Source organism: Benincasa hispida, chromosome 1 (assembly GCF_027475165.1).
Source record: "Benincasa hispida cultivar pf3 chromosome 1, pf3_genome.v1.1, whole genome shotgun sequence".
NCBI lineage: Eukaryota > Viridiplantae > Streptophyta > Magnoliopsida > Cucurbitales > Cucurbitaceae > Benincasa > Benincasa hispida.
Genome location: NC_143478.1, coordinates 14353857 through 14368607, shown reverse-complemented (window position 1 = coordinate 14368607; position 14751 = coordinate 14353857).

Here is a 14751-nt window from a genome sequence, read left to right as displayed (position 1 = left end):
TATGCGACGGAGTTGAACACAAAGTTGATAAAAGCGTAGAGTTACAATGAGTATGCGATGAAGGGGTTGAGAAGGGGTTTAGCTAACATTTCCTAAGATTGTACACAAGTTATGCGATCATGCTACACACAAATAACAACACGTCATTTCTCAATGCAGAATGCCATAATTCCTATTTCTAGGACACATGCGATGTGTATATGAAACAATCGATGGGACTTATGTCTAAGCCTCTACTCTTGTCTATGCGATGATGAATGATGCATACATAAAACAAGGTGACCGTATACAATCATTCCTATTTCTTGGGCATATGCGATGTGTGAATAGCAATAGAACTTATGTCTAAGTTTCTATTTCTTGCTTATGCGATTATAATTCGACTCTCTCAATTCTAGATTCTAATCTGACTTTTTCAAGCCTAGATTCTATCTTTAGACTACTCTCTCAAGTATGTCCAAATGGTGAATGATGCATACATAAGACAAGATGATCGTATGAAATGTAAATCTTAAGTCATGCTTGCTAAACACTTCTCGACCTATTCAGAAATTTAGCTACTTATGCATGGTATTGAGAGATTGAACATAGATTGAAATGAGAATTCCATTTTATGTAAATGAAGTACTGAATACAAAACAACAAATTGATGTGAGAGATAAGAAGCTCGACACTGCTCTTTTCACTCCAACTCTGTTCTAGATGTGTATTCTTACTCTCGCAAGTGTTAGCCCTCTATCCTTTGTGTTACTTTCCGGCAGTTTCTCGATCTGTCCGGGAATGATCTCTCGACTTCCTCGTCTCCTTGCTCTTCTCCGTCCTCTAAGGGTATGTATGAGTATGTGCATGAACATACTAACTCTCTAACTCGTTAACTTCAAAACACTCATTTCTTCTTTGGTGGCCTTCAGTATTTATAGACTTCAAGGTGAAGCAGCCTTTCTTGCTAATGATTGCAATGATGGGCGACATTAATTCTCTTATTCTGTTGCGCCATTTAATGGTCACCGAAAGTTGAGTGTACTTGCTACAGTGTGGCTTTTAACGACTTTTCAACTAAATTCAGAATCGACCGTTATCAGCTTCTCGTCCCATCATGATTTATCATGCTGTCACCTTGATGCGAGGTTTTTATGTGGCTACCTTTTTATGATACTTCTCACAATCGCATGACTCGCGATCGCAATCTTCAAGCGTGCTGATGCATTGTGCTTTTGGATCACAATTTCATATGCGGCTGCACAAAATAGGTAAATTAACTGCTATCATGCGATGAGCGCTTGCGATCGCAATTCTTTCTAGTTTAGCGCTTTTGGACATGATATTGCTTATTTTACCATCACATTCTCTCATTGTTTTACTTATTTGAGCTGTAATAACTTGTATTTCTACCCATTATCACACCCCCCAAATTTAGAACAATGCTTGTCCTCAAGCATAAAGTAAAGATTTTCTTTAAAAAGTCAACCGCCTTTACCCTACCTAGACTTCTCAAGGTGCCTTATTCAAATTTCATGAACCAATGCCTTCTTAATTTCTATCCTGATATCTTCTTAAAATATTTCTAATCTTTAGGAACCACAAGTTTAATCTTAAAGAAAAAAACTTTACTCGTTTTCAGGACATCGCATGATTCATTTCAAAACTTTCTCCAACCGGGGTGTTTCCCAGTGATTTTTACCCTTGTGCGATTTAGATATTATTTTTGTGATCTTGTGCTGATCTAAGTGCCTAGCCTTCGTTTTAGATTGCCCCCACGGGTGTCATGCGGACATCCAACTATGAGCAAGGCGCTCTTTCTCAGTCAAAAGTCATGCCTATCTTTTTATTTGGCAGCGGAGGTCACTTGGTTTATGCGTTGATCACGATTCTCATCTTCGTTTTGGCTTGCCCCCACGGATGTCATGCAGACATCCAACTATGAGCAGGATCCGATCTCAATGTTATAACAATTATTTATTTAGTTATTTAAATTTCTAAAGGTGACAAGGCTAACAATACCAGCACCCCTAAATTTACGCACAACAATGTCCCCATTGTTGAGAGACGAAATAACTTATGCGATGATCTTAGGAAATTTCGTAAAAATTGTTTTGAAGGAAAGCTGGTGGATCACTAAATTTTAGAAATGTTTCATGAATTGATTGTCCAGAAATTAATTTGAGCCTAGTTCATGCGGTAAGAAATAAAGGCATGAATTTCATCATTGAAGTCATAATTGGTACGGGGCGAATGCGGTGACTAAATAAAGTAATAAAAAATTCAATGATTGAGTCAAACTAGAGAGGATGCGTTAGTAAAATTTAGCAATATTAAAATGAAATGCGAGAAGTACAAAATTGAAATAAAATGAGTCAAGGAAAGACACAACCCCCAAATTTGCCCTGTCGCCCACATCATCTTTGATCGTATCCTTCTTGCGGTGGGCTGATTCTTTAATTGCGATGGGCTGATTCCTTGATTGCGAAGGGGTGATTAAACCAGTCGCGTGTTTTGAGGTGATCGCGTAGCTCTATCACAATCATTGCTAAATATCAAGAGGATAAAAAATATGACAGAAAGAGTTGGTAATTCTAAAGAGTAGTGGTTATGCAAAAAGTAAGATAAATTCATGAAAGAAAAATATTAAAAGGATACTAAAAAAAAGGATTCGTCCCTGATGAGTGTGTGTCGCATATCAACGCAGGGACTACTCGTTTCTTCTTCATTCTGGATTCCTCAGGTCCACAGAGGTTTTCTCGCGATGAAAGTCTCCTCCATAATACATCTAGACTCTTTGTCCATTGACCTTAAATGCACTGGTCCCTTCTTCATTTGTTAATTCGACTGCACTGTGCGGGAATACTTTTTTTTAATTATGAATGGTCTGGACCAGCGTGATTTTCAATTTTCCCAGAAAGTCGTAGCCTAAAATTGAATAGCAAGACCTTCTGACCAACCTGGAGATTTTTTTCACACAGTTGCTTGTCATGCCAATGCTTTATTCGTTCTTTGTAGATCTTGGCATTTTTATACGCTTGAAGTCTCCATTCGTCTAGCTCAAGTAACTGAAGTTTTCTCTCCTCCCCTGCGGCCTTCAAATCAAAGTTAAGCTTCTTTACAGCCCACATCGCCTTATGTTCTAATTCCAGTGGCAGATGACATGCCTTCCCAAACATCAACGCATACGGGGACATGCCTATGGGTGTTTTATAGGCAGTCCTATATACCCACAGGGCATCGTCAAGCTTCATGGCCCAGTCCTTTCTTGAGGGATTCACCACCTTCTCTAAAATCAACTTGATTTCTTTATTAGAAACCTCGACTTGTCCGTTTGTCTGGGGGTGATATGCGTGGCGATCTTGTGATGGACATTGTATTTGAGCAGCAGTTTGTTAATGATGCGATTGACAAAGTGGGATCCTTCATCACTTATTATGGCATGTGGGGTGCCAAAACGAGTAAAGATGTGTCTCTGTAAGAATTTGAAGACTGTTGCCGCATCGTTTGCGACGTATGATACCACTTCAATCCACCTGGAGACATAATTGATGACCAACAAAATGTATTTATGACCATTTAATGGTGAAAATGGTCCCATGAAGTCTATGCCCCAAACGTCAAAAAGTTCCAATTCCAATATAATGTTCATCGACATAGCCTTTTTCTCTGAAATGTTTCCAGTGCGTTGACACTTGTCGCGTTTCATAGAATAGTCTCGCGCTTCCTTAAATAGAGTTGGCCAATAATACCTGCATTGTAAAACTTTTGCTACTGTGCGTTGTCCCTCGAAATGTCCGCCATAGGGTGAGTCATGGCATTGAAAAAGTATGCGCTGAAAAGCAGTCTCTGGCACACAGAGTCTCAAAATTTGGTCTGATCCCCTTCTGTAAAGATTTGGCTCGTCCCAGTAATAGGACTTACATTCATGAATGAGTCACTTCTTTTGATGGGATGTGTAATTCTCCGAAAATTGTTTGCAGACCAAGAAATTGACAACATCTGCATACCATGGTAGTTCCTCAATTTTAAGCAACTGTTCGTCGGGAAGGATGCGTTCACCTCCGACTGAATGCGGTCTACTTTCAGATTCTCTAATCTCGATAAATGGTCAGCAACCTGGTTTTGTGTTCCTTTGTGGTCGATTATCTCCATGTTAAATTCTTGGAGGAGGAGAACCTATCGGATTAGCCTTAACTTTGCATCTTTTTTTATCATTAAATATCTTATAGCCGAGTGGTTGGTGTGAACTATAACTTTGGATCCCAACAAGTAAGGCTTGAATTTTTCAATCGCAAAGATTACCGCCAGAAGCTCCTTCTCTGTGGTAGTGTGTTCATCTGGGCGGAGTTCAGTGTTCTGCTCGCATATGTGATGGGGTGTAACATTTTCTTTTCCTTCTGTGCTAACCCTGCCCCCATCGCATAACCGCTGTCATCGCACATAAGCTCGAATGGCTTTGTCCAGTCGGGTGCGATCAAAATAAGCACTGTAATCAATGCATCCTTCAGTAGTTTGAATGCGTTGAGACATTATGAATCAAAGTCAAAAGTTCTGTCAGCCTCTAGAAATGCACTCAACGGTCGAGCTATTTTAGAGAAGTCCTTCACAAATCGTTGGTAGAACCCTACATGTCCAAAGAAACTCCTTAAAGCCTTCATGTTTGCTGGAGGTGGAAGTTTTTCAATGGCCTCAATTTTTGCTTTATCCACCTCTAGCCCCTCATTTGAAACCTTGTGCCCGAGCACAATTCCTTCGTTAACCATGAAATGAAATTTCTCCCAATTCAGTACCAGATTGGTCTCTTCGCATCTTTTTAGTATCCTCTCTAGGTTTTTCAGACAGACTTCATACGTTTGCCCATAAACAGAGAAATCATCCATAAAGATTTCCACTGAATCCTTGAGATACTCGGAGAAGATTGCCATCATGCACTTTTGAGACGTGCTTGGCACATTGCATAATCCAAACGGCATGCGTTAAAAAGCAAATGTTCCATATGGACAGATGAATGTGGTCTTTTCTTGGTCTTCTGGTGCAATCATTATCTAGTTGTAGCCCGCATACCCATCAAGAAAATAGAAGTAGTCATTCTCTGCTAGTCGGTCTAGCATTTGATCAATGAAAGGTAAAGGGAAATGATCCTTCTTCGTCGTCGCATTGATCTTTCGGTAGTCCATACAAATCTGCCAGCCAGTGAAGCTCCTCATAGTGATTAACTCGTTGTTTGCATTCGGGACTACCATCATTTCGCCCTTCTTGGGAACACATTGCACGGGGCTAACCCATGTGCTATCGACAATAGGGTATATGATACCGGTATCCAACCATTTAATGATCTCTTTTTTAACAACCTTCTTCATCGCAGGGTTCAGTTTGCGTTGAGGTTTGATAGAGCCTTTCTGGTTTTCTTCAAGCCGAATTCTGTGCATGCAGTATTTCGAGCTAATACCTCTTATATCTACTAGCGTCCATCTGATTGCTTTAATATACTTCTTCAGGATGTTGAGCAACACATCTTCTTTTTCTTCTGATAATGTAGAGGATATTATTACTGACAAGGTTTCATTCTGCTCAAGGAAAACGTACTTCAAATGATTTGGCAGAGTTTTCAGCTCTAGGGTGGGTGGTTGCTCTAAGGAAGGTTTCTGTGTTTTTCTCTCTTCATTCAAATTCAACTTTTCTTAATTGTTTACTGTCTCCAATATTACATGGCAAGTTTCTACAGATGCTGTCGCATACTCTCTTTCATCTTCTTCTTTGGACTCCAATTCTTCATCGCAACTGTGTTCATCGTCATACTCGATAGGCTTTCATCTTCTGGAAACTTCATCGCCTTGATGATGTTAAACCTGAGCTTCTTTCCATTGATGCTCATTATGATCTCTCCTTTGTGCACATCAATTTGAGCATGGCCAGTAGATAAAAATGGTCGTCCCAATATGATTGGCACATTTTTGTTTGCCTCATAATCTAGAATGATAAAGTCTGCTGGTAGAATGAATTTATCGATTGTGACCAAGAAATCCTTCAACTTTCCTTCAGGGTGAACTAGGGACCTATTTGCAAGTTGGAGCGTCACCGTCGTGGGCATCAGCTGTCCCACATTCAATTGTTTGAAGATTGAAAGGGGAATTTAATTTATGCTGGCCCCAAGATCGCATAGTGCTTGACTGATGTAGATCTTGCCAATTGAGCAGAGTATCGTAAAGTTGCCTGGGTCACACATTTTCGGTGGAATTATAGCGTTTGATTTTTGTGTTAATGCCATTGTAGCAAATTTTCCTGTGCTTTTTTTCTTTGACACCATATCCTTAAAAAACTTGGCATATTTTGGCATCTTCTCTATCGCTTCTGTAAATGGAATGTTGATGTGTAGTTGTTTTAATATTTCCAGAAAGCGATGATACTGACCTTCATCATTTTGCTTCTTTTTCAGTCTTTGCAGGAATGGTGGTAGTTGCGCTTTCACTGTTCCATGGTCTAGAGGCTGAGAGGTGGACGCAACTTCAGGTTCCATCATTTCGGGCTCTTCTGATTCATCTTGTGTTAATAGTTTCTTTTATTCTATCGCATTCGGATCGGTCCAACTAGGCTCTTTTCTAACTTCCGCAGTCGTCTTTCCACTTTGCAGGGTAACTGCTTGGTAGTGCTCTTTCCCTGTGTTCCCCGGGTTGCATAGAAGCTCAGTTGAGCTCGGTAGTGTACCCTGGGTCTGTTTTTCAGCTCTCTGCAATCTATCCTATTTGGATTTCTAGATTGTGGATAGAAGTCGCCTAGTTCTGGAGGAATGTCTCATCTTTTCAATGTACTGTTTTAACAGGTTCTCTAGAGAGGATGATGACGACGCTTGAGAGCTGCTGGCTTGTTGTTGCTGTTGACCGTTAGTTCGTTGGAAAAATCCTTGTGGTCCTTCTTTTTACGCCATAGGTTGGTAACCTTGTTGTTGGTTATTTTTCCATGTAAAATTAGGGTGGTTTCTCCACCTATGGTTGTACGTATTTGAGAAAGGGTTGTTCTTGACAAAGTAGATTGACTGCGGGTTCTGTGACATTCTTCAACCGAATGCGATTCTCCACATGTAGCACAATTAGTGCTTGCCTGTTCTATTGCGTTAACTTGCCCTCTTTGCATTCCAGGATTGTTGATTGTGATGCCCTGTAACAAATATATCATCACATTCATTTGATTTTGCAAAGATGTGATGGCACCATTATTTGCATTACCGTCTCTGGGTTTTACTCGTTGATCACTTTCTTGCCAATCTTCATGATTCTTCGATATGCGATCAAGGATGTTCTTAGCCTCATCATACGTCTTATCTAGCAGACCGCCTGCTGCTGCAGCATTGGTAGCTATCTGCGATGCAAGATTTAATCCATGATAGAAAATTTCCATCTGAAGGAAATTCGACAATCCATTGTGCGGGCAATCTCACACTAATCTCTTGAACCTCGCCCACACGTCACTAAGCGATTTGTCTTCTTCTTATTCAAAATTTTTGATTAACTTCCTTCTTCTGGCATTCTCTGTAGGAGGGAAATACTTCTTCATGAATTTCTCCATAACCTGTTTCCATGAAGTTATCTCTCCTAGTTCGAGGAACATTTTCTTGCTTTATCGCATAATGAAAATGGAAATTGCGTGAGTCGAACTTCTTCAGCGGAGATATTCGGGAACACAACAGTGTTACAAATTTCAATGAAACTTTGGAGGTGGGCGTGCGGATCTTCACTGCGCCATTCACCAAACTGTCCTACTGTTTGGATCATCTGTAACATTACTAGCTTCATCTCGAACCTTGATCCATCCAAAGCTGGCCTCATGATTCCTGGGGAGAAATCATACAAGTTTGGTGATGCATAGTCCCGGATGGGTCTATTGGGATCATTCGCCAGTAGGATAGGATTCTCCATTATGTTGTTTAAATTTGCGGCTCGTTCTTCCGGTTGTTCAACCATTCTGTGAGTTCTTTCTTGTTGTCGGCGTCTATTTCACTATCTTCTACGAAATGTTCTTTCGACGTCTGGGTCATAGTTAGGCTCAGGAGCGTGTCCTTTACTCATGCGACGCTTGCTTCTTCCTTTACCGAAGGAATGGCAGTGCACAGAGGTCAAAAGTTGCAAAGAAAATCAAAGACGTTTACTGTTAGCGCAATATATACCATAGTCCCCGACAATAGCGCCAAAGACTTGATGCGTGAAATCGTGATGTGTTATGGTGTGAGTTTGCGGTGATGTGTGTTATATGGTGATCATGCAAGTTTTCCTAACAAGGCCCAAGTATAAGCTTTCTTAGGTTTCCTGGTAAGTTCAGGGTCGAACACAGGGACTACTAAGTAAATATGCGACAAACACTTTGGTTCTATTGCGGTAGTAAAAATAAATGAAGTGGATGGTGTTTTGATTATGGTTTTTTCTATGTAACGGAGTTAAACGTAGAGTTGATAAAAGCGTAGAGTTACAATGAGTATGCGATGAAGGGGTTGAGAAGGGGTTTAGCAAACATTTTCTAAGATTGTGCACAAGTTATGCGATCATGCTACACACAAATAACAGCACGTCATTTCTCAATGCAGGATGTCATAATTCCTATTTCTAGGACATATGCGATGTGTATACGAAACAATCGATAGGACTTATGTCTAAACCTCTACTCTTGTCTATGTGATGATGAATGATGCACATATAAATCAAAGTGACCGTATACAATCATTCCTATTTCTAAGGCGCATGTGATGTGTGAATAGCAATAGAACTTATGTCTAAGTTTATATTTCTTGCTTATGCGATTCTAATTTGACTCTCTCAAACCTAGATTCTAATCTGACTTTTTTAAGCCTAGATTCTATCTTTAGACTACTCTCTCAAGTATGTCTAAATGGTGAATGATGCATACATAAGACAAGATGATCGCATAAAATGTAAATCTTAAGTCATGTTAGCTAAGTACTTCTCAACCTATTCAGAAATTTAACTACTTATGCGTGGTACGGAGAGATTGAACATAGATTGAAATGAGAATTCAATTTTATGTAAATGAAGTATTGAATACAAAATAACAAATTGATGTGAGAGATAAGAAGCCTGGTAAGCAATGTCTTGCTTCCTATGACCTTTTACACTACTCTTTTCACTCCAACTTTGTTCTAGATGTGTATTCTTGTTCTCGTAAGTGTTGGCCCTCTATTCTTTATGTTGCTTTCTGGTAGTCTTTCGATCTGTCCAGGAATGATCTCTCGGCTTCCTCGTCTCCTTGCTCTTCTCCTTCCTCTAAGTGTATGTATGAGTATGTGCATGAACAAACTAATTCTCTAACTCGTTAACTTCAAAAGACTCCTTTGTTCTTTGGTGGCCTTCAGTATTTATAGACTTCAAGGTGAAGCATCCTTTTTTGCTAATGATTGTATTGATGGGCGACATTAATTCCCCTATTTTGTTGTGTCGTTTAATGGTCATCGAAAGTTGAGTGTACTTGCTATAGTGTGGCTTTTAATGGCTTGTCAACTAAATTTGGAATCGATTATTATCAGCTTTCCGTCCCATCTTGATTTATTATGCTGTCACGTTGATGCGAGGTCTTTATGCGATCGCCTTTTTACGATACTTCTTACGATTGCATGACTCACGATTGCAATCTTCAAGCACGCTGACGCATTGTTCCTTTGGATCGTAATTTCATATGTGTCAACGCATTGTACCTGCACAAAATAGGTAAATTAACTGCTATCATGCGATGAGCGCTTGCGATCGCAATTCTTTCTAATTTAGCGCTTTTGGACATGATATTACCATTTTACCATCGCATTCTCTTATTGTTTTACTTATTTGAGCTGTAATAACTTGTATTTCTATCCGTTATCACTTAACATAAAAAAATAACTGGCGACAATTTCTCGACATGGAAACATATGATCATGACGATTCTCATCATCGAGGATCTCATGTTCGTTCTTATGAAGGTCTGTCCTCCTATTCCAGCTCCAAATGCCACTCAAAATGTTCAGGAGGCATACGGGCGATGGTCACAGGCGAATGAGAAGGCCCGAGCCTACATCTTAGCAAGTCTTTCTGAAGTCTTAGCCAAGAAACATGAGCCTATAGTCTCAGCGTGTGAGATCATGGAGTCCCTGCAGGGGATGTTTGGACAACTGTCTGAACAGCTTATGCATGAAGCTCTTAAATATATATTTAACTCCAAAATGGAAGAAGGCACCTATGTTCATGAACATATGCTTAACATGATGATCCACTTCAATATGGCAAAGTTGAATGGGTCTACCATCGAAGAGGGCAGCCAGGTTAGCATAATCTTGCATGCCGAAGAGCTTCCTGCACTTTGTTAGTGATGTGATTCTTAACAAAGTGAAATATAACCTTACAACTCTCCTCAACGAGTTGCAGACCTACAAATCTATACTGAAAAATAAGGAGAGGAAGAAGGGTGAGGCAAATGTTGCTTCATCCTCCAGGACGTTCCATAGAGGTTCGACCTCAGGGATGAAGTTTGCATCTTCTACTTCTAACTCTACAAAGGGGGAGAAGAAGAAGGGTGGTAAGGGAAAAGGGAAGGCGCCTGCTAACCTGCCACCTGTTGCCTCAAGAAGGTGTCCATTGGTTGAAAAGGGAAAATGTTTCCACTACAATCAGGATAGACACTGGAAGAGGAACTGTTCTCGCTGACTGAAAGAGAGGAAGGCTGCCAAGGATAAAGGCCAAGGCAGATAAAGGTAAATATGATTTACCTATACTTGAAACTTGTTTAGTGGAGAATGATGATTCCACCTGGATAATTGATTCGGGCGCCATTAATCACGTTTGTTCTTCTTTTCAGGGGATTAGATCCTGGCGACATCTGAAGACTGGTTAGATGATGATGCGAGTAGGCACTGGGCACGTCATCTCAACTGTGGTAGTGGGAAGGCTCTAGTTAGCTTTACAGAATAGGTTTTTAGTTTTGAATGATGTATATATTGTTCCTGAACTTGAGAGGAACCTCATTTCCATAAAATGTTTATTGCAATGTAAATACACTATTTCTTTCAATGTGGATAAAGCGTTTATTCATAAAGATGGTGTTAGTATAGCAAATCTGGAATATATGTGCTAAGGCCGTTAGCTATTAATTCTCTCCATAACAAGAATTATTTAAAATTGTCATAACTCAATCAAAACATCGACGTATTTCTCTAAAAGAAAATGCCCATCATTGGCATCTTCATTTAGGGCACACCAATCTCAATAGAATTGAGAGATTGGTGAAGAATGGACTTCTAAGTGAGTTAGAAGAAAATTCTTTACCAGTGTGCGAGTCTTGCCTTGAGGGTAAGATGACTAGACGTCCTTTTACTAGAAAAGGTTATAGAGCCAAAGAGCCTCTTAAGTTAGTACATTCTGACCTTTGTAGTCTTATGAATGTGCGAGCCCGAGGTGACTATGAGTATTTTATCAATTTTACCGATGATTAATCTAGGTACAGATATGTTTGTCTTATGCAACGGAAGTTTGAATCCTTTGAAAAGTTCAAAGAGTTCAAGGCTGAAGTTGAAAACGCATTGGATAGACGGATTAAAACACTTCGATCGGATCGAGGTGGAAAGTTTTTGGATCAGAATTCTAGAACTATTTGATAGAACATGGAATCGTTTCCCAACACTCAGCGCCGGGTACACCTCAGCAAAATGATGTAGTGGAGAGGAGAAATAGGACCTTGTTGGACATGGTTCGTTCGATGATGAGTTACGCTTTCTTATCAGACTCGTTTTGGGGTTTTGCGGTGGAGACTGTGGTATACATACGCAACTGTGTTCCCTCCAAGAGTGTTGCGAGAACACCTTTGGAGTTGTGGAATGGGCGTAAAGCTAGTTTACATCACTTCCGCATTTGGGGTTGCCCTACATATGTGCTTGAGGCTAATCCCAAGAAGTTGGAACCACGGTCGAGGTTATGCCTCTTTGTAGGCTACCCCAAAGGTACACGAGAGGTTATTTTTATGATCCGTCAAAAAATAGGGTGTTTGTTTCAACAAATGCTACTTTCCTGGAGGATAATCATATAAGGGAGCACAGCCCACGAAGTAAAGTCGTGTTTCATGAGCTTTCAAATGAAACTACTGAAACTTCAACAAGAGTTGTTGTAGAGGTTGATACATCAGTAAGAGTTGTTGATGGAAGTTCATCTAGTAGATCGGTTCCACCTCAAGAGTTGAGGGAACCTCGACGTAGTGGGAGGATTTCGAACCCGCTCGTTCTCTATCTGGGTTTCACGAAAATCCTTGCTATGGTAGCAGATGACGATGTTGAGGATCCATTGTCTTATTAGAAGGCAATAGAGGATGTTAACTGGGATGAATGGGTCAAGGCCATGGATCTCAAGATGGAGTTGATGTACTTGAACTCAGTATAAGATCTTGTAGATTAGCCTGATGGGGTAAGACCTATAGGTTGCAAATGGATCTACATGTACAAAAGGGGTGCTGATGGGAAAGTACAGACCTTCAAGGTTCGACTTGTGGCAAAGGGTTATACCCAGGTAGAGGGAGTCGACTATGAGGAGATTTTCTCGCCTGTTGCCATGTTAAAGTCGGTCCGCATCCTCCTGTTCATTACAGCTTATTACAATTATAAGATCTGGAAAATGGACGTCAAGACGACCTTTTTGAATGGCAATCTTGAGGAGACCATTTATATGGTGTAACCTGAGGGATTCATAGCCCAAGATCAAGAGCAAAAGGTTTGCAAGCTGAATCGGTCCATTTATGGGCTGAAACAGACGTCTCGATCTTGGAACATACGGTTTGATACTGCAATCAAGTCGTATGGCTTTGACCAGAACGTTGATGAACCTTGTGTCTACAAGAAGATCATCAATGCTTCAGTAGTCTTCTTAGTGTTGTACGTAGATGATATACTACTCATTGGGAATGATGTAAGTCTACTGACTGCAGTTAATAGCTGGCTAGCGACCCAATTCCAAATGAAAGATTTCGGGAGACTCAGTTAGGTATACAGATCTTTCGGGATCGTAAGAACAAAGTACTAGCATTGTCTCATGCATCGTACATTGACAAGATGTTGCTCAAGTACTCGAAGCAAGACTCCAAGAGGGGCCTACTGCCGTTCAGGCATGGAATCACTTTGTCTAAGGACATGTGTCCCAAGATACCTCAAGAGGTTGAGGAGATGAGACGGGTCCCATATGTGTCTGCCATTGGCAGTTTGATGTACGCGATGCTCTGTACTCGTCCAGACATCTGCTATGCTGTGGGCATAGTCAGTAGTATCAGTCTAACCCAGGCCAGGGTCACTGAACCGAAGTGAAGAAAATCATCAAGTATCTTTGGAAAATGAGGGACTACATGCTCGTGTATGGATCTAGGGATTTGATCCTTACTGGATACACGGATTCTGACTTGCAGACTGATAAGGACTCTCGCAAGTCCACATCAGGGTCAGCCTTTACTCTTAACGAAAGAGCTATAGTGTGACGAAGCACTAAGTAGGGGTGCATCGCTGACTCCACTATGGAGGTGGAGTACGTAGAGGCTTGCGAAGCTGCTAAGAAGGTCATCTGGCTCAAGAAGTTCTTGGCAGAACTGGAAGTTGTTCCAGATATGTCTAGGCCCATTATCCTTTATTGTGATAATAGTGGGGAAGTGAAAAACTCCAAGGAGCCGAGGAGTCACAGGCGTGACAAACATATAGAGCGGAAGTATCATATGATCCGCGAGATAGTGCATCGAGGGGACGTGATCATCACGAATATTTCTTCGGAGCACAAAGTTGCTGACCCATTTACGAAGGCTTTCTTGGTTATAGTGTTTGAAGGTTACATTCAGAGCATGGGTTTACAGGATCACCCACGGCTGGACTAGGGTAAGTAGGAATTTTCTTGTACTGGGCTTTTATGCCCTAGTTTATTGTTTTGTACTAGTTCTATGTACACCCTACTTCGCTTTAGGACAAGTGGGAGATTGTTGGGGTTGATGCCCTAAAGTCTTGTGTCCTGTAGTTTGTAAAATGTTTGTACGAACGGTTGTGTTGTATAATATATGATATTTACTTCACATCTTGTTTTGCTTAGTTGTATGTTTTATTTGCTTTACCATAAACCAATGAACATAAAATCTTTGGTTATCTATATGTAACTTAAGCATGTATATGGTGACATACAAGTGGATCATGTCTTGAGTGATAACCAAAATGGTCTGTAGTATATGGATATAGAGGGAAACCTTATCCTGGTAAAGCTACGGATGCAGCCCGCTTTGTGGAATGGTCACAAGTGTTATGACTTGTCACAGATGGTTTGATCCTGATCATTCGTATAGGGGACATGCGAGCGGGGGCGTCCTATATAAAGAGTTTATATAAGATCTGACCACGAAGTGTTAACGTCTTGTTATATAACACCGTTCATGACAGAGTCTTCACTTCACTAGGATGACCATAGGTAACATGACCTCAATCCTAAGTGAGTTGGAAACTCCTGCCATTGAGGGCAGTTCTTTAATTTGTATGGGTGCGAGTGACTAGGTCGCCGATTCAAACCTACCATTTTGGGGATTCGTCTGATTTGGGTGCTGGGAACTCAGTTACACAAGATGAAATTCACTCCTTCCCCGAGACAGGGGTAAATAGATAGATAGCTCCCTTAAGGGCTGATTCCAGAGCTTGAACGATGTAGCTCCACACACCTTCTCTTGGCTCGAGAGGTGTTCACACATAGTTGGACTATGTTTTATTGTTCATTAGAGGAATCAGTGGTACTTAAG